The 21,810-nt window shown below is 22.6% G+C and overlaps 1 protein-coding gene across 5 annotated transcripts in view; it reads left to right on the forward strand.

Annotated features, from left to right (window-relative positions):
- The window catches only part of LOC122506588 (angiopoietin-4), a 190,291-nt gene that overhangs the window by 75,200 nt on the left and 93,281 nt on the right, over nucleotides 1–21,810 (forward strand). The window lies entirely within an intron of this gene.

Consider the following 21,810-nt stretch of genomic DNA (forward strand, 5'->3'; position numbering starts at 1 on the left):
TAATTCAACAACAGAGATTAAATCCGTGTTAAGAAGATTTAAAGTTTTGTTTATTTCTTTCGTTTTTTTTTTGTGAAAAAATAAATGAATTCTGAATTGTGACAAGCTCACTGTTGATTTAGGTACATATAAGAATCGATGGGTATGTTCATTCAGGCATCGAAATTGATGACAGGTGATCGAATTTACGAGCTACTTGAATTTCCAGAAAGCACTGCTCAATACATCCAGTTTTATTTCTTTTTTTCCCCTTCCTTTATTTACTTATTTTGACGATGCATTATTCATCAAAAAATTGGTACAGTGAAGGGTTTCGATCATCAAACTACCGCATTGCTTCAAATATACTTTCTAAAAGATTTTTTTTCTTCATAACTTTACAATCCTAACCGGTTCCTTTTTCACAAAACACTTGTGCCGTTGTGTTATTTTTTTCATATGTTTACTGTATTCAAAGTATTTGTTGTGTTAATTAATTTTATTAATTATGTCCGTAAATTGGCTTCAAGTCCGTAAAAGTCAGTTTTTTTTAAAAAAAAAGTCCGTAAAGTCCGCAATTCAATTATTTTTAAAAGTAATAAAATTTTTCGCAAAAATTTAATTATAAAAAAAATTTAAAAAAATTCTCGTCAAAATTTCAATTATCTTTAGAAATAATTAAATTCAATTATTTTCAAAAGTAATAAAAATCCTTTGCAAAATTCAATTATTTTCAAAAATTTAAATATTCATCACAAAAATTCAATTATTTCCCAAAGTAATAAAATTCTCTTCTTCAAAATTCAAATATTTTCAAAAATTTTAATAAAATTCTTGTCAAAATTTCAATTATTTTCATAAATTAAAATATTCATCACAAGAATTCAATTATTTTCAAAAGTAATAAAATTCTTCTCTAAAAATTCAATTATTTTAAATATTTTCAATAAAAACCTTTGAAAAATTCAATTATTTTCATAAATTAAAATATTCATCACAAGAATTCAATTATTTTCAAAATTAATAAAATTCTTCTCTAAAAATTCAATTATTTTTAAAAGTTTTAATAAAAATCTTTGCAAAAATTAAATTATTTTCAAACATTTTAAAAATATTCTAATCAAGATTTCAATTATCTTTAAAAGTAGTAAAATTCTACGCAGAAATTTAATTATGTTCAAAAATTTTTAAAAATGATCGTCAAAATTTCAATTATCTTTAGAAATAATTAAATTCATCTCCGAAATTCAATTATTTTCAAAAATAATAAAAATCCTTTGCAAAATTCAATTATTTTCAAAAATGTAAATATTCATCACAAGAATTCAATTATTTCCCAAAGTAATAAAATTCTCTTCTCCAAAATTCAATTATTTTCATAAATTAAAATATTCATCACAAGAATTCAATTATTTTCAAAATTATTAAAATTTTATCTAAAAATTCAATTATTTTAAATATTTTAAATAAAAACCTTTGCAAAATTTAATTATTTTCATAAATTAAAATATTCATCACAAGAATTCAATTATTTTCAAAATTAATAAAATTCTTCTCTAAAAATTCAATTATTTTTAAAAGTTTTAATAAAAATCTTTGCAAAAATTAAATTATTTTCAAACATTTTAAAAATATTCTAATCAAGATTTCAATTATTTTCCAAAGTAAGAAAATTCTCTTCTTTAAAATTCAATTATTTTCAAAAATTTTAATAAAATTCTTGGCAAAATTCAATTATTTTCATAATTTAAAATATTCATCACAAGAATTCAATTATTTTCAAAATTAATAAAATTCTTCTCTAAAACTTCAATTATTTTTAAAAGTTTTAATAAAAATCTTTGCAAAATTCAGTTATTTTCAAAAGAAATAAAATTCTTCTCCAAAATTCAATTATTTTCGAAACTTAAAAAAAATCTCTTTAAGATTTAAATTACCTGTATAAATATCAAAATTCATTTCAGAAATTCAATTATTTTCAAAAGTTATAAAACTTTTCTCCAAAATTCAATTTTTAAAAAATTTTTTACAAAATTCTCGTCAAAATTTCAATTATCTTTAAAAGTAGTAAAATTCTTCCCAGAAGAATTGTATTTAAATAATTGAATTCTAGTAGAATTTTCTAATAAAAATTGATTTAAAAATATATTTTTTTAGATTATTTGAAGTTTTTATTTTCTAATATATATATATATTTAATTGAAGAATTTCCAAATAATTGAACTTCGTAAAATTGAATATTGTAAAAAAATGTATTTAAAAATTGTCAGTGAACTTTTTCGAAAATTAATTGATTTAAAGAAGGATTTTAGTTAAAAATTCTTGAAAATAATAATTGAATTGAAATGATGAAAATAACTTTAAAGATGTACAATATTCTTATTAATATAAAATAATGATTTTATCACTCTGTCATGTTTTATAGTTCTAAAAAATTTAATTTCTATAATTGTAAATAATTAGGTTGAATATAAGAAAATAATTTAATTTTGAGATTTGAAGAAATATTGTTTTCAATTTCCCTGAAGGACAGATTGCTGAGAATAATCGAATAGTAATGGCGATACTTACAAGTGTACCTAGAGAAAAATGTTTGGAAATAAAAATGTAATGCGGTTAAGCGTGTCACTTTTGCCACAAAATATAAATCTATTCACCTCTAACGATCTGTTATATGTATTAATATTCATTCATGCATAAAAGAACTCGAGTAGTGAATGCTGTAGGTCGAAGTCATCGGATATGTCACAGGATATCACTTTCATACCCATACAATTCTTACATAGTCGCGTTATTGATTTCAATCTTCCTTTCCGTTCAAAGTCTTTCGATTTCCAACTGTAATTGGAAAAAGTAGGATTACAAATTTTAAATTATTGAAAAAAATTTTTAAAAAAATTAAAATTTCAATTTTGAAATAAAGTTCTTAAAGTTTTGAATAATTTTATTTTGAAAATTGCAACAAATATTGTTTGAATTTTAGAAGAATTACAGCTTTGTAATTTTTAGAGATGAAATGCAAAGAGATGAGTTGGTGCGGGACACTTGTTGAAATTAATGATTTAGAATTAAAACACAAGTTGGGAAATACTGTGCACAACAGTACGACTTTATAATTATCGCACAAAGTCGATATGGTAATAAATCAATTAGAATTAATTAATCTAAAGTGATATGAAAATAAGAGAGACAAGTGAACGAAACAGCTTTCCATAAAGTCCTCATGTTCTTGCGATCACTTGTAATTTTACCTACCCTATTATATTGATTATAACATTTTCTCCTAGATTAGGGCGCGCGCGCTTATACATGAGAAATTTCGATATTATTTCACACATCGGGAGAATTACACGATTTCTCACAAACCAAAGTGTCTATGGAATTAATTGCATTTAGAAATATTTTCCTTTTCTTCATTCTTTACCCTAGATTATCATAATAACATAATTTGTTCTTCGAAACGTTTACATAATTGCAATTTACATTCTATAGGTATATACTACATATTATGTATATATAATTCTATTAGTTTTAAAAGTATTTCATTTTTTCCGTGAACGCGAGAAAAGGAATATTTTCACCTTTTTTCCATATTGAATTGCAGGGAAAAAAGTTTTATCTGCTTTTCGAATAGAATTTAGCATAAATAAATCGTTAAATAGAGTTTAAATCATATAGATTTTAAAAATCCTTCGGTTTTATGTACATGTGCATGTGTTTTATGTATATGTGCAAGTATTTTAAGCATATGTGCATGTTTTATGTATATGTGAATGCATTTTCGGTACATGTGCAGGTGTATAGTGAATATGTGAAATTGAAAATCCATATGTATTTTTTGTACATGTGAATATGAAAGTATATATCTGTATGTGCACATGTGCATGAGTTTTATACACATGTGCAAGTGTTTTATGTACATGTGCATGCGTTTTATGTACATGTGCATACGTTTTATGCACATGTGCATATGTTTTATGCACATGTGCACATGTTTTATGCACATGTGCATGTGTTTTATGCACATGTGCATATATGAATGTGTAACTTTGAGAATATGATCTACTTTTCTTCTTAAAAATAAGCTACTTTCGAATTCTCTTAATTTTAAGATACAAAAAAGGTTTCAAATTTTATTTATCTTTTTTTTAATAGCAAAAAAACTTTTTCTACATTACCCCTGATGTTCCATAATTACCTCTGTGGTATAAACATTTTTTTCGCAACTATCCAAATGTAATATTACGCTAGATTCAAGAATATGAAAAATGCGTGTATAAAATAACCGCAAGAATTCAATTGTAAGGTGACACCAACACCACGAGGGGAAGTACATTGACCTTCAATATATTTCACCCACCATAATAGAATTGCGGGAACTTGCTAAATATATCATTTCGCAGGATCTTAACTGCAATTATTTCATGTCCTTAATTATCTTTAGGTAATTCTCACGAAATGACAAGGTATTAAAGGAAAAAGAAAGAGAGACACAAAAAGGAAAGAGTGAAAAAGATAAAAACAACAACAAAAAAAGAAAAAAAATTTTTTTAAATAAAAAGTAAAAAAGAATAAATAAAAAAAACAAAAATATGAAAAAAGAGAAAAAAACAGAAATGGGAAAGAAAAAAAACAAAAAGAAAAAAAAACAAAAAAAAGGAAAGAAAGAAAAAAACTTGTACAATGGTTTATTTACAATTAATATTTGCATATTTTTACAGTACTAATAGTAATAATGAGTGATAAAAAAATTGAAAAAAAATTTTTTTTAAATTTTTTTTCTTCCCCTTTACTAGTAATAATGTTAATATATCGCGGAATAATATCACGCGCCTAATTCACTGTTTCTTTTCACGATAATAAATAGATCATTTCAATAACCATAAAATGCCATGCGGAGTTTCCGGTGAAAGTGTATAGTCAAAACATGTTTATCGCCATTCTTTGCTCCTTCTATTTTATATTATATACATAGTATATATCTCTACATTATTCCATTTCCTTATATTGACTCTATTTTTTTTTCCTTTTTTTGCTTCTGTGATTCCGAAAATCAGCACAATTTACATAATATAAGGATAAAAAAAATAAAATTTCCTATTTTTTCTCACAGAAAATAACAGAATTTTTCCCATGCTATTTTGCTGTTAAAATACTCTACATTTGTTTCTTTCCTTGAGTGTGTTGAAGAGGAAATTTTAAAAAGTGTAATAATATTTAAATGTTGGTAACTACTTTTAAATATATTATTTTACTGCGTAACAGCAAAAAATATTACAATTTTTGAACGGCTGGAATCAAATTTTTCCTCTGGAGTCGAGTTTAAAAAAAATGCGATTAGAAAAGAATTTTTTTTTATTCTTTTTAAATTTTATACATGTTTATACTGTACTTATAATTTATTTATTAAAAACTTCTTATAATTTTTTGTATTCGTATATCTGTTTATGTGTACATGTGCATGAGTTTTGGGTATATGTGCATGCGTTTCATTCACATGTGCATGATTTTTATGTATATTTGTATGAATTTTGCATATGTGCATAATTTTTATGCACATGTGCATGCGTTTTATGCATATGTGCATGATTTTTATGTATATTTGTATGAATTTTGCATATGTGCATAATTTTTATGCATATGTGTATGAGCTTCATGCATATGTGCATAAGTTTTATGCACATGTGCATGATTTTTATGTATATTTGTATGAATTTTGGTTATATGAGTTCTGTATTGTGTATATGTGAACTTAAATATATGCCTTTTTTACATGTGAACATGTAAGTATATATCTGTATCTGCACATGTGCACGACTTTTATGCACATGTGCATGCATTTTATACACATGTGCATGCGTTTTATGCATATGTGCATGCGTTTTCGGTATATGTGCATAAATATTTGTCTAAAGGAGAATATTCTCCTCTATATTCTCGAGAAGAATTAAAATATTTTATCTATAGGTAATTGCCCAACTCTATTTCCCCCTGAAAAGACTGATTTACCATGAATTGTTGTATTAAATTATTTTATTGTTAAATTTATGTACACTGATAGTTTATCCATGTCAACATTCACTTTGATAAAATTACTTGTGTATAAAGATACAGATCCTGAATGTTATATGTGCATATACACACATATATTAAACTGGGCTGGTACACAAGTTTTCTCTTTACATTTTATATATTGAAACTGACGACTTTTTACTATTTCTATTATAATCTATTATATTATTGAAAACAAGAATTTAAGGGTAAATTAATGTATTGGTACAGCATTTATATTTTATATCGAATTGTATTTAGTATTTATAGTATCAAAGTTATATCAAAGTTATTTATAGTTTCAAAGTTATATCAAAGTTATTTATAGTATCAAAGTATGCATCAAAGCATGCATCAAAGCTTAAGCGGACATTTATATTATCAAAATTTATTTTCTATTCTTTTGGGGTGGATAAAAAATTCTCTTGTTCAAATGTTGAGGCCCAGCAGATTAAAATAAATGACATTGCTTTTGCACAGAGAAGGCGAAAGAGGCGATCACTGTTCAATAAAGTTTCAAGGTTGATATACAAGTGGATGAAAAATATAACAAGTCGTTGCATAACGTAACTTTCAATCCCACATGTGTATGTGTGTTTATATATATATATTGACACACAGTGGCTTTACACGAATATCGCGACTGTGGGAAATAAACGAAATAACGTAAAGTTCACGACTTAATTGTAATGTGTCTTTGAAAAAAAATTTGCCTATTAATAATCTGCAATCAACTATATGATCAAATAATAATTAATAAACTGTAATATATAAGCCACTATAGATCAATCCAAGAGGGATGTAATATTACTGTTAATATTATACATGATCTAACGCCACTGTATGCTATTTTTAATATACTTTATATATTTTATTTTATGTACACACATATTTTTTGTATATGTGCATGAGTTTTATGCACATGTGCATGTTTTATGTATATGTGAATAAATTTTCGGTACATGTGCAGGTGTATAGTGTATATGTGAAATTAAAAATGCATATGTTTTTTGCATATGTGAATGTTTACACATTCACATATACAAAAAACATAAGCATTTTCAATTTCACACAAGTATATATGTATATATCTGTATGTGGATATGTGCATGAGTTTTATGCATATGTGCATGTGTTTTATGCATATGTGCATGAGTTTTATGTATTTTTGTAGATGCTTTATGCACATATGCATTAGTTTTGTATATGTGCAGTTGTTTTATGCACATGTGCTTGTGTTTTGTCTATATATGAATGTGTAACTTTGAGAATATGATTTTAAGTCAACCTAATTCTACTTTTTTTTTTTTTAATAAGTTGCTCTCGAATTTTGTGTATATGTGCAAGCGTTTTGTGTACATGTGAATGAGTTTTGTGTACATGTGTTACTTTATATGTGTTAATTTATTTGTATATGTGATTTGTGTGTACATGTGAATGAGATTTGTGTACATGTGTAACTTCATATGCGCATGTGATAATAATAATAATAATAATAATTAACTAGAGAAAATTTGAATATAAAATTCAATACCAAAGAGTGATTTTAATTTTGACTTGTATTTCTATAAATTTCTATTGAAAACATAAAATAGAATTTAATAAAAATGTAAAAATTGCCATTTGAATTATATTTCCTCTCTCTCTCTCTCTTGATATTATATTATAAAGAAGAAATTTCTAATTGCAATTAGTTCAGTCCTGCTTTGTGAAGTATAAATCATTTTGTGCCAATTTCAAGCGTATAATTGTTTTATCCGCTCTACAATAATTCTTGTTTCGTGACATCGTAATTTATGTATCTTTTTTAAAATTCGTAATCATTAACTTATAAAATTCGTTTTGACAATAAGTTTGAAACACCATTGAAAAGGGTGCGCTCTATTTTATTGATAGGATCAACATGTTTCTTATTAGTCTCTTCGGATTCTGTCGTGTTACGAATAGAAATAAAGTATTAGAGAAGTGATTTAATTTATTGGGTCGTGAGCCACGTTCTCGATATTTATATTTGTGTTCATATGATTCGAATGTCGAATTTAGGTTCAAAATGATAATTAGCTATTTTTATTTTAATATAGCAACCGATATTTTTTTTTCTCTTTTTTTTTGCTCCTGCGCAAATTTTCAAAAATTCAAGGGTCTGAGAGACCCAGAGAATGGTGAAATGGAACAATTTAAAAAAAACGAAAATTTTTATTAAAATATATTATTTAAAATCTATTTCTGAATGTAAGATGCAAATTCCAAAGAAGTGTGCAATAAAATCTTTAAAACTTTGGAATAATAAAATTCTCGTTACGAAATATTGTTGAACTCCAATAAATGTGGCATTCAAAGATGTGAACGTTGCTGTAAAAGTATGTTTACACTATTGAGCCATATTTGCATTTTTTAATACATAGCCACATAATACCTCTGTTCATTCTTTATTGCTCCCGTTATGCTTGAGAATTTCCTCAGCAATATTTATTGAATCTGTCTTTATTAGAAATCTCATTAAAATTTACATTTTATGAATTACTTTTTCGATCGTCATCATTTTTTCTTTTATTTTTCCTCTTTATTCTTTTTTTTTACTTATTTTTCCTCTTTATTCTTTTTTTTTACTTATTTTTTTTCTTTATTCTTTTTTTACTTTTTTTTTTTTTTTGTTTAAACATTTCTAAACATTTTAAACATTTTTAACAGGAATTTTTTAAGAAGATTTTAAAAACTCGTGGCCCCCTTCTTCAAAAACCTCCTCCATCATCGTGTGTGTAAACCTTCAAGGTTAGCAAGTATTTACATGAAAAATCTATTGTTGTAATTATTTAATAAGACATGTTTTTTCTCATTTTTCAGTAACGGTATTACGTACACATAAAATACATAAAAGTCAAGGACAAATTTAAATTTCTCTGGTACATATTCTAATCTATTTGTGTTTAATTTCTTTTGTTTGTATTATGTGTTAAAATTACATAACTGAATTTTTATTTCGTTTTTTTTTTTAGTGTCAAAAGTATAGAGAACATTAACGAAATATTTATTGAAAATAAAATAGAACACATTCATTTACATTGTAGATAAAAATTTCTTTTAAAATTGTTTTCCTAACAGAAATTATTTGAAAAAAAGGCGCGCTATTTTCAGCCAATGAGAGGGCGAGAGTCGCGCATGCGCAATTGCTTTCAAAATATGGCTGACTCTCGATCAGCTGATACCGTATTTCAGCAGTTTTTGCACCGTAATTCTAGATAGAATTCTTTTTTCAATTCTTAATCGAAAAATTACAAAAATACTAAATGAAACATTTAAAATAGAATCAAAATTAGTTAAAATAGGATTTAAATTCTTTTCTACGAAAAATGAGAAATGAAGAAATTGGGTCAAAGTAAATATAAAAGTTAACAGAAGTTCATTTCAATCTTATAAGAGTCGTTTCTTTTTTTTTATAGTCACTTTTAAAGAGAGCATTTAAAAAATAATTTGGTCGGGGAAAATTTAGTAATTTTAAGAAATTGATGTTAAATACAGGCTTTTGGTTTAAGAGTATAAAATGTACAATATTGCGGTAGCAGGTCATCGAGACTTCCTTGACCCACAAGTCCCTCGAATTCGCGCAGTTGTGCTATGGAACAGGTGCAAAGCTATAACAATGAACAATGCTCCTCTGAGATTGATAATACCACCTACTTGTGTTGCATGTCAAGAATTGTAAAAAAAAAATAATAAAAGAGTCTCTTAAAGTGCACGCACTCAAGAATCGTTAAGCAAAAAAAAAAAAATTATTATATTTTTCTCTGACGTAATTTTTTTGCATTGTTACAAACTAGTCTACATTAAAGAATCTTCCTTTTTTCTCGAAAAAATATGACTATACAAACAAATTCAAGTTAAATGCGTTTAACCTTCAAACTTTCACATTGTTAAGAAAAGAGGGCGCCGCAAAGTAATTTTTAAAAGAATATTATTTTGCACAGCTTCATTTTTGAAAAAAAAAAATTTATTGTAAAATTATAAAGATAAAAAAAATTTTTTTTTTAAATCTTTATAATTTTACAATAAATTTTTTCTTTTATTAATTTTATTAATTTTTTCTTTAAAATAAATTTTCAATTCCATTAGAAACCATTTCCATTTAAAAAAAAAAAAATAAAAATAAATGACAAAAAAAATTTTAAAAAAATTTTAATTAAAAAAAAAATTAAAATTAATTAATTAAAAATTTATTTTAAAAATAAATGATTTCTAAATGGAACTGAAAAATTTATTTTGTTTTTAAACAATTATCGTTTAAACGTTAGATGGTAAAACACATTAAATCGTAAAAACAGTTTTTTTTAATGGTGAATTTAAAAGAAAAATGGATCATTCGACTTTCTATTGTTGAAAGGAAATTGTAATTTAGATAGATCATTGTTTACACTTTCTTGTATAGGGTATTTTATAACTAATTTTATATTATATAAGGTTTTTATAATTTGACGCAATGAAAAGTAAAGTGTTTCGTTTTTAAGGTGAAAACATTTTATTTTTATTGAAATTTCAATTTTTTTTTTACTTGTTATGGATAGAAAAATTGCTTTACGATGAACTGACAAAATTGCAGTAAAAATTTCTTTCCTGAAACAATCAATTTAGGAATTTTAATGCTTTCTAGAATAGGATAATTTACGTAAAACGTGTAATCGAATTTTCATGGGAAAAATCGAATGAAAATGGTAATTGTTCGTTATTTTATTGACTTCTTTTTCTATTATATTTTTTACACTTATATTTTTTATATTTTTTTATTTATAAATTTCATTACTATTTTTTAGAAGATTTTAAACAGCAAACTTTAAAAATTTAAAAAAAACCTTATTTTTATCTCCCCTTTTTTTGCCATATTTTGCCCATAATTCAAAAATTGACAAAAAAATTGAAAAAATTTTAATATTTATAAAAATAATTCAATTCTTGCAAAGAATTTTATAAAAATTTTTAAATAATTAATTTCTATCGACTAATTTTTTATGCAAATTCTAATTTAAATTATTGAATTCCGGAGAAATTTTTATTATTCACGAAAAGAATTGAATTCTTACGAAGATTTTTACAAAAATGTTTTTAAATAATTGTATTCTGTTTGGAAATTTTATGAAAATAGTAAATATTGAAAATCATTGAATTGCAAAAAGTTTTTAAAAATAATTAAATTTTTAAAAAAATTCTATTAAAATTTTTGAGAAAAATTGAATGTCTGTGTGGCATTTTATTAAATTTTTTTGAAAATAATTGAATTCCTAAAAAGCATTTTATTATTTACAAAGATAATTAAAATTTTGACAAGAATTTAAAAAATTTTTGTAAATAATTGAATTTTACAAAGAATTTTATTGAAACTTTTTAAAATAATTGAATTTCTGGGATTAATTTTATTATTTTTAAAGATAATTGAAATCCTGACAAGAAGTTTTTTAAAAAAAATTTTGAAAATAATTGAATTTTGAAATGAATTTTATTATTTTTAAATAAAATTGAAATCCTGACGAGAATTTTTGAAAATTAATTGAAAATAATTGAATTTCGGAAAAGAATTTTTTTATTTTTAAAAATAATTGATTATTTGGGAAAAAATTTTATTATTTACAAAGATAATTGAAATTTTGACAAGAATATTTTAAAATTTTTTAAAATAGTTAAATTTTGGAAAAGAATTTTATTATTTATAAAGATAATTGAAATTTTGACTAGAATTTTTTTTTAATTTTTCAACATAATTGAATTTCTGTGAAGAATTTTATTTAAAAAAAGTTTTAATTCAAATTTTTAAAAATATTAATTTATTACTTTTAGAAATATTTGAATTCTTGTGATGAATATTGTTATTTATTGAAAATAATTGAATTTTGCAAAGAATTTTATTAAGAATGCCTCATAATAATTGAATTTTCGGAAATAATTTTGTTATTTATCTTTAATAACTGATTGCTTTCGAAGAATTATTTATGTAAATAATTGAATTGTTCGGAAGAATTTTATTAAAATCTAAAAGAATAATTGAATTATTTCAAAAAAATTTAATTAAAATTGTATTTAAAATAATTGATTTCTTTCCAAAAATTTTATTAAAATATTTAAAAATAATTGAAGTCCTGTGAAAAATTCCAAAATTTTTGCAAATAATTGAATTCTTTCAAAGAATTTAAAAAAAACATTTTTTCTAAATATTTGATTTTCTCGAGAAATTGAAATTATATTTTTAAGAATAATTACATTTTTCGAGCAAAAAATATTGTTCAAAAAAAATTTTTCAAAAATAATTGAAATCCTGCGATGAATTTTATTATTTATGGCAATAATTGAATAGTTGCAAAGCATTTTATTAAAATTTTCAAAAATAATTGAATTCCTGAGAAGAATTTTTTTTAATTTTTGAAAATAATTGAATTTCGAATATTTTTTTAAAATAATTGAATCGCTTTAAAGAATTTGATTATAATTTTTGATAATAGTTTTTTGATTTCTTGTATTAGCGAATTTGAAGTAATGGAAATTGCAATAAAAAATAAAAATAAAAAAGAAGTGAATAAATGATTTTTTATAAGTGAAAGAATTTCCAAGGTGCGCTTTATTAGCGAAAAAGATATAAGATATTAAGTTTCCATTTATATATTATATGTACAAGACACGTCCTTGTCGTTAATTGAAAACCAATATTATTATTATAAAATATAAACACAATTCTCATTATATTATATTGTTTACAAGAATATGAATAATAAGAATATTATTACAAGAAAAGGAAAAAAAATTAACTGTTTATTGAATTGAATCCATAGATTTATCTCTATAGAAGAAAGAAGGAAAAAATCCGAAAACAATACAATTATATTCATTGAGATTATTATCACTGCACATAAAATGTTTCTTGATTTGTTCTCGCGTCATAAGAATGAAGACTAATTTTATTTGGATTAGTCACGCTCTATTATGTTTAAAAGCCATATTAATGGAAAATTAAATTTTACAATCTTTTTCTCTCTTTTTGTTTCAGGTGAGTCTTTGCTCCTTTTTTTCCCCCTCGAATCGAATTTTTGAATTACTTGAACTTATTGGTAAGTGATAATTATTTTTTTGAAATTTAAATATTTATGATGCGGATTTATATTTAATTTGGTATTTAATCCAAATTAGCAATTTATATACTTAATATACATATATATATATATTATATTTATTATAGTGGAAGTCATTTTGTTTTTTATTTTCTATCCTTGATGGAATAGGGTTGGGTGGGGGAAAATTGCAAATGGCTGACCCTCGATCAGCTGATATCGTATTTCAACTGTTTTTTGTTAATTAAACTCTTAAAATTGCTTCTATTTAGAATTTCAATTGTCAGGATCGGAAAATATCAAATTATCGACACTTAATTGAACAATATCCTCGTTTACTAAATTTCCTTTCACTGGAGATTTATTGGAACTTTATTGTATATATATGTATGTACAAAGATTTGAGATAGAAATTATTTTATCTCAATATTGTGTGAAACCCTCATAACTTTTCATACATTACGCTTTCAATATAATGCAAGTTTTCAAAGATATTCTCACGTATTTAAAGAGATTTATTAGTTCTGATTTAATGAGCGAATTTTTTTTTTGTCCTCAGATTTTGTACTCGATAATTAATTTTTAAAAAGTAACTTTATCTTTAAGACTGAAGAAAAGTAGTAAAAAAAAAGTAGCTTCGAAATTTGACGACTCAATTCTTGCTAAGAATTTTATTAAATTTAAAAAAAAAATTAAATTAATAAACAATAATAATTAATAATAACAAATTTTTTTAAATAATTAATTTTTTTGAAAAATTTTATGAAAATTTATTTATTTATTTATTGAAAAATAAGTAAAATAAGTACAATTGTGTTTTAAATAATTGAATTCCTTTGATTTATAAAAAATTTTAAGATTATGTTTTGGAGGAATGAGAATTCGAATAAAGTGGTAGTAATTTGTTTCTCTACTATGTCCATCATAGGAATATTGTGGCGATTAAAATAGGCCATAAAGATGTTTCTGTTTTATATTCTTGGCTTATGCGCGTATTTTATACTTTCACTGTCTCTTTAATTACCGGCAACCATTTGTGTCCAAATGATTAATGTTCGTCACGTTTATAAGCATTCGAATGTTATACACATTTATAAATGTGTGAAGATTTTGTAATTTTAAGATTATCTTTGGTATTAAAATCAAATTCAATGCTTCTTTTTTTGTTTCTTCATTAATTTTTTTTTTTCAATTTTTATTCTACTGTCAATTTTTTCTGTGAAAGAAGGTTTAGGTTTTTTTTTGTTTCTTTGAACAATTTTTAGTCATTAGAAATTTTTTTCATTTTAAGGAATTTTTTTTTTATTTTTATTTTTATTTTTATTTTTATTTTTATTTTTATTTTTATTTTTATCTTTATCTTTATCTTTACTAATTCGTTTCTCATTGACCGAAGATTGTAATTTTTATCCAAATTCAACTCTTAATAGTTTAAAATATTGAAAATTAAATCCATTAAGCTTCCTCTAAATAGAGTTTAAAATTTAATTTAACTCTTTTATGTATAAACTACAAAATTACTGTTTACTATATTTTTTTTATTATTTTAATTTATTTTCCGCCATTTGTCTATGATTTGAATTTGTTCACTTTCTTTTTTCACTATTTTACTTTATTTTGTATTTTTGTTTTTGTTTTTGTTTTTATTTTTTACCTTTCTGTACTTAATTTTCAATTTTTTTTATTTTTCCTATTTGTTAAAATCATTATTTTCTGCTTATTTCCTATTATTTTTAATTTAATTAAAAAATTATTTGTTTATTTTTGATTTTTGTTGTAGCTCTAGAAAAAAATGAATTCCCCCCCCCCCCCCGACTTATTGTTTTGATAAATATTAAATCCTCGGAAATATTGTCGATTTCCGAGCATTTCCAATAACATTAAATCGGATGTCGAGTGTGGCACTTTCGCTGATACGAGGAAATTTTCTTGAGCTACCATCTACAGAGTATAAAAAAACCAGATACTGGGCGTGTGGTCCTGTGCAAAAAAGGAATTATGGTTGCCACGTTACACAATCATCTGGAAGTTCTGATCGATCAACATATATAACAGATAGAATTGTTTGAAAAATCAAATAGAACCATTTTTTCTCATACAATTATTGAAAATAGATTTTTTTTCTTCTGTAGAAAAAGCGGGAAAAGTGTCTTAAGGAAAAACTCCGAGTCTTCGACTCGGAGTGATCACTTTCTTCCAGATATTGTTTTATAATAATTAAAGATGATCGAGTGATAAAATCATGATTTTATATCATAAGAATATTGTACTTCAAGATTATTTTCATCAATTCAATTCAATTATTATTTTCTAGAACTTTTAACTAAAATTCTTCTTTAAATCAATTATGAGAAATTAATAATTTTTAAAAAAGTTCTTTGAGAATTTTCAAATCCATTTGTTTACATCAATTCAATTTTACGTGAAATTTCAATTATTTGGAAATTCTTTAATTATCGTAATTATCATAATCATATAATATATGATAATTATCATTATTAAAAATAATTGAAATATTGACGAGAATTTTTTACAAATATTTGAAAATTATTGAATTTTGAAGAGGAATTTTATTACTTTTGAAAATAATTGAATTTCTGGAAAGAATTTTGATATTTAAAAAGATAATTGAAATCTTGAAGAGATTTTTTTTAATTTTTGAAAATATTTGAATTTTTGCAAAGAATTTTATTACTTTTGAAAATAATTGAATTTCTGTAAAGAATTTTATTATTTTGCAAGATAATTGAAATCCTGACGAGAATTTTTGGAAATTAATTGAATTTTTGGGAAGAATTTTATTATCTTTGAAAATAATTGAATTTTGCAAGGAATTTTATTTAAAATAATTGAATTCCTGGGTAGAATTTTATCATTTTTAAAAATAATTGAAATATTGACGAGAATTTTTTACAAATATTTGAAAATTATTGAATTTTGAAGAGGAATTTTATTACTTTTGAAAATAATTGCATTTCTGGAAAGAATTTTGATATTTAAAAAGATAATTGAAATCTTGAAGAGATTTTTTTTAATTTTTGAAAATATTTGAATTTTTGCAAAGAATTTTATTACTTTTGAAAATAAATGTCAATAATAAATAAATAATTTTGAAAATAATAAATAAAAAAAAATAGTAAAAATAACTGAATTTTGCAAAGAATTTTATTAAAATTTCTAAAAGTAATTGAATTTTTGGAAATAATTGTATTATTTATGAAGATAATTGAAATTTTGACGAGAATTTAAAAAATTTTTTAAACATAATAGAATAATTGCAAAGAATTTTATAGCTTTTGAAAAATAATTGAATTATGCGAAGAATTTTATTAAAACTTTTAAAAATATTTGAATTTCTGGAAAGAATTTTATTAAAACTTTTTAAAATGGTTGAATTTTTGTTAAGAATTTTATTGTTTTTAAATATAATTGAAATCTCGACGAGAATTTTTAGAAAATTTTTAAAAATAATTGAAATTTTGCAAAGAATTTTATTATAACTTTTGAAAATAATTGAATTTCTGGGAAGAATTTTATTATTTTTAAAGATAATTGAAATCTTGACGAGAATTTTTTTAAAATTTTTTTGAAAATAATTTAATTTTAAAGAAGAATTTTTTTATCTTTGTAAATAATTGAATTTCTGGGGAGAATTTTATTATTTTTAAAGATAATTGAAATCTTGACGAGAATTTTTTTTAAATTTTTTTGAAAATAATTTAATTTTAAAGAAGAATTTTTTTATCTTTGTAAATAATTGAATTTCTGGGGAGAATTTTATTATTTTTAAAGATAATTGAAATCTTGACGAGAATTTTTTTAAAAATTTTTTTGAAAATAATTTAATTTTAAAGAAAAATTTTTTTTATCTTTGTAAATAATTGAATTTTACAAAGAATTTTATTAAAACTTTTTAAAATAATTGAATTTCTGGGGAGAATTTTATTATTTTTAAAGATAATTGAAATCATGACGAAAATTTTTTTAAAAATATTTGAAAATAATTTAAATTTTGAGAAGAATTTTTTAAATACAAAAATAAATAATTTATATTGAATAATTCAATGCTTCTTAAAAATTGAATTCTCAAAAAGAAGTTTATCAACAACTTTTTTAATAATTGATTTCTTTTGACGAATTTAAATAAAATTTTTAAAAAATAATCTCATTTTTCGAGAATTTTGATTAAACATGTATTAAAAATTTAAAAATAATTAAAATTCAGCAAAGTAAATAATAACTGACTAAAAAAAATGTAGTAAACAAAATAGTCATTAATTAATTTATTTAAAAACACTTCTGAAATCTATTTAAGTTGTATCTTACATAATTAACACTTCAACATGTTTATTTGTAAATTCAGAGTGACAATTAGCATGGATAGAATCTCGTAACATGAATCCAGCAATGGCTATTGATTAGTAGTTTTTTTTGCAAGCGAAATGAGGTGAGTTCATCATAGAAAAAAAAGAAATAACGAGACTAGTCTCAAAAAGGAGCCGCGAAATTCTTGTCTTTTTTTTTTAATTCCATTCGTGAACGAGTTTTCTCGCATCCCTGTTAAATTCTTGTAGGTGATCATTAGCAAAAGTCTGTGTTGTTGATGTCGCGCGCGCCCACCTAAATAAATATTTTTTTTCTCTTCGCTACAGCCTAGATAAAACCGTTTTTGGTCTTGTTTTAGCTCTTAATTAAATGAATTTACAAGCAAGGTCAGAATTGACGACAAATACGAAGTTTTTCCCTTGAAGAAAATGAGGGAAAAAAAAAATTGAAAATCTAAATATAAATCGTGATACTTTTAAGAATAGAGTATTAATAATTTTTTTGAGAATTTTCCCCCTGATTTTAGTAGTGAAAAAAAAATCCCCGGTGGTAGGTTTCGAACCCTGGTCCTTGTGGTTGGAAAGGCAGCGCTAAAGCCCCTCGGCTATCTCACTCCTCTTCTTTCTACTTATTTCTCTTAAATTTTAGATCGTTTCAACTAAAAATTAGCATCATTTGTTCTCTTTTACTTTATTTCTTCTTCTTCTTCTTTTACTTTTATTTTTATTTCTAGTTTTAATTTTTAATTTTAATTTTCATTTTCATTTAAAATTGTAAAAATTATTTACTTGAAAATTGAAATTTAACCCCTTTTGTTCATTAACGCTCTCCCGGCAAATAAATATTCAATAATAATTTTCTCTTAAAAAAAAACTGTTTGAATAAAAAAATTTTTTTGTAACTATTTAATCAAAATTCCTTTTTTCTCCATACTATTTGATGAGTGATAAAAAAAAGGCTTTTGTAAACTGCGTATTATCTTTTATATATTTTATTAACACGTGGATTTAAAAATTATGTTTGTTGTCAATTAGTCAATTTTTCAAATATAATATTAGCTCTTTATCTCTGTTTAAAAATTTGTTACTAATTAAATATATTGAATTCAATGCCCTTGCTGGTTGAAATTTAAATTATTGAATAAACTAAATAAAACTGTTAATTTCAATTACAATACCGGAGGTAAATATGTACTTGACCTCGAGTATCGTTTTTCGATTCTTATGTAAGGTGTTTGCGTTACAAGAAAGGGGGCGGAGCTTAGCCGATGAGAGCGAGAGAGAAATTCTCGTTTTTCTCTCTCTCGCCCATTGCCCCCCACTCTCCGCTCATTGCCGATAAATAAAATTCTCTTTTCTAAAAGTTTAGTCGCTTTGAATTTAAAAAAGAAATACAGAAAAAAAATTTTGTTTGCTATAATTCTTTTTATAGTTTTATATTTAATATTTTTTTCTATTTTCTTTTATTAAAAGTTTTTTTTTTCAACCGGTTTATATGAGATAAATTCGGTTCTTGAATTATTCTTGAAAAGAAATAAATTCAGATCAGTTGAGTAAATTTTTTTATCTCTCTCTTTTTACTGTTTGCTTATTTAATAAAATAGCTTCTGGACTAGTTAAACATTTTATTTGAAGAAAATAAAGTAGGAAATTATGTTAAAAAAAACATTTTTTTTCCTTTTGTAATTCAAATAATTTTTTCTATTATAAGTAGTTGGGGTTTTTGAAGGAAAAAATATTTGCAGTAGATTATATTTCGATTCGATAAATTTTTGAGTTTAAGTTTTTTTATTGGAGTTTTTTTCCACTGGTTTTAAAATTACTGGTTATAAATTTTAGATCGAACTGGATTTAATTATATTTATTTTGTTAATATAATAAATAAATTGTGACAAGTAAAAATTTGTTCAGTTGCTAAGTATTTAAAGAAATAAATTTACAGAAGTTTTGACACATTCTTTAGAGAATTATTTTTTTTTAGTTATTTTCAAGAGATATAAATTATAGTTTGAAAATAGTGGAACTTTTTGAAAATTTGTTCTGTTTTAGTCTTTTGAATTTTTTTTTTTTGTTTTTTAACAGGTAAGAAAATATTTTTAAAATATTTTTATTTTAAGAATTTTCAAGTTTTTTTTTAATGGCGACTTTTTTTGTTTCTAGTTAGAATTTGAATAAATTGCAGGGCTCGAACAAGGTCCAAAAATCCGGTAAAGGTCCATAAATTTGCTTTAAGTCCTTAAAAGTAAAAATTTTTTTTTCAAAAAAGTCCGTAATTTCATTCAAAAAGGATGAAAAGTTCGTAAATTGTACGATATAATTTGGAGAATTTTAGAGAAATTACAAATGATTGGAGAAATTCAATTATTTTTAAAAGTAATAAAATTCTTTGCAGAAATTCAATTACTTTTAAAAATTTTCTAAAAATTCTCGTCAAAATTTCAATTATTTTTAAAAGTAATAAAATTCTTTGCAGAAATTCAATTATTTTCGAAAAATTTGAATAAAATTCTTGATAAAATTTCAATTATTTTCAAAAATTTTCCTCAATTCAATGATTTGCAATATCCACTATTTCAATAAAATTTTCCAAAAGAATTCAATTATTTAAACAAAATTTTAATAAAGTTTCTACTCAAACATTTAATTGTTTTAATAAAATAATAAAAATTGCACAGGAATTCAATTATTTACAAATTTTTTATAAATTTCTTCACAGTAATTCAATTATTTTCAAAAATAATAAAATTATTACAGGGATTCAATTATTTTCATGAATAATTAAAATCATTGCAGAATTTCAATTACTTTTAATAAAACTTTAATCTAATTCGTCGAAAAATGTAATTATTCCTAAAAATTTTATTAAAATTCGTGAAAAGAATTCAATTATTTAAAAAATTGTTGCTAAAATTCTTTATAAGAATTGAATTTTAATAAACATTCAATTATTTAATAAATTATTTATTTTTGTATAAAGTTTTTCGTCAAAATTCAATTATAAAATTTATAAAATTTATAAAATTCAATTATTTTTGAAAATAAAAAAAAATCTCTTCAAGAATTCAATTATCTTTATAAGCATTAAAATTTATTCCAGAAATTCAATTATTTTCAAAAGTAATACAATTTCTCTCCAAAATCCAATTATTTGCAAATATTTAAAAAAAATTCTCGTCAAGATTTCAATTATCTTTAAAAATAATAAAATTTTTTACAGGAATTCAATTAATTACAATTTTTTTTGCAATAATTTCATTACTTTAATAAATAATAGAATTCTTTTTAATTATTCAATTATTTTCAAAAATTTGCTAAACATTCTCGTCAAGATTTCAATTATTTTCAAAAATCAAATTATTCGCAAAAATTCAATTATTCTAAAAAATTTTTAGAAATTTCTCGTCAAAATTTCAATTATCTTTAAAAATAATAAAATTTTTCACAGGAATTCAATTATTTCCAAAGATAATAAAATACTTTGGAAAAAAATCAATTATTTAGAAACATTTTTAGATATTTCTCATCAAAATTTGAATTATCTTTTTAAATAATAAAATTCCTACGAGAAATTAAATCATCTTCAAGATTTCAAATATCTATAAAAATTCCAAAACTGTTCCCAGAAATTAAATTATTTTTAGGAATTAAAATAAAATTCTTTTCATAATTTCAATTATCTTTATAAATATCAAAATTCTTTCTAGAAATTCAATTATTTTGAATAAAATTCCTGGAAAAATTTAATTATTTTCAAGGATAATAAATTTCTTCACAAAAATTTATTCAATTAATTTCCAAAAATTCTCGTCAGGATTTAAATTATCTTTAAAAATAATAAAATTCTTCACAGAAATTCAATTATCTTTAAAAATAATAAAATTCTTCCCAGGAATTCAATTATTTACAAATTTCTTCGCAATAATTCCATTATTTAAAAATTTTTATTAAAAATTCTCGTCAAGATTTCAATTATTTATAAAAATAATTAAAATTCTTCCTGGAAATGTAATTTTTTTCAAAAATTCTAATAATATTCATTGAAAAATTCAATTATTTTAAAAGATTATGAATCTCTTTGCAAAAATTCAATTATTTTCGAAAATTTTTAGAAATTATTTGTCAAAATTTTAATTATCTTTATAAATAATAAAATTCATCCTAGAAATTCAGTCATCTTTAAGATTTTAATTATTTTTAAAATTAATAAAATTTATTCTTAACAGAAATTCAATTATTTTTGAAAGTTTTTGATTTTATATTTAAGTAATTGAATTCTCGTAGAAGTTTCTAATAAAAATTGATAAAAAATTTAATTTCAGTTAAAATTTTAGATAATTGGATACTAAAAGCATTAGAGCGTGAATTTTTAG

The sequence above is a fragment of the Leptopilina heterotoma genome, unplaced genomic scaffold (genome assembly GCF_015476425.1).
Source record: "Leptopilina heterotoma isolate Lh14 unplaced genomic scaffold, ASM1547642v1 Lhet_42, whole genome shotgun sequence".
NCBI lineage: Eukaryota > Metazoa > Arthropoda > Insecta > Hymenoptera > Figitidae > Leptopilina > Leptopilina heterotoma.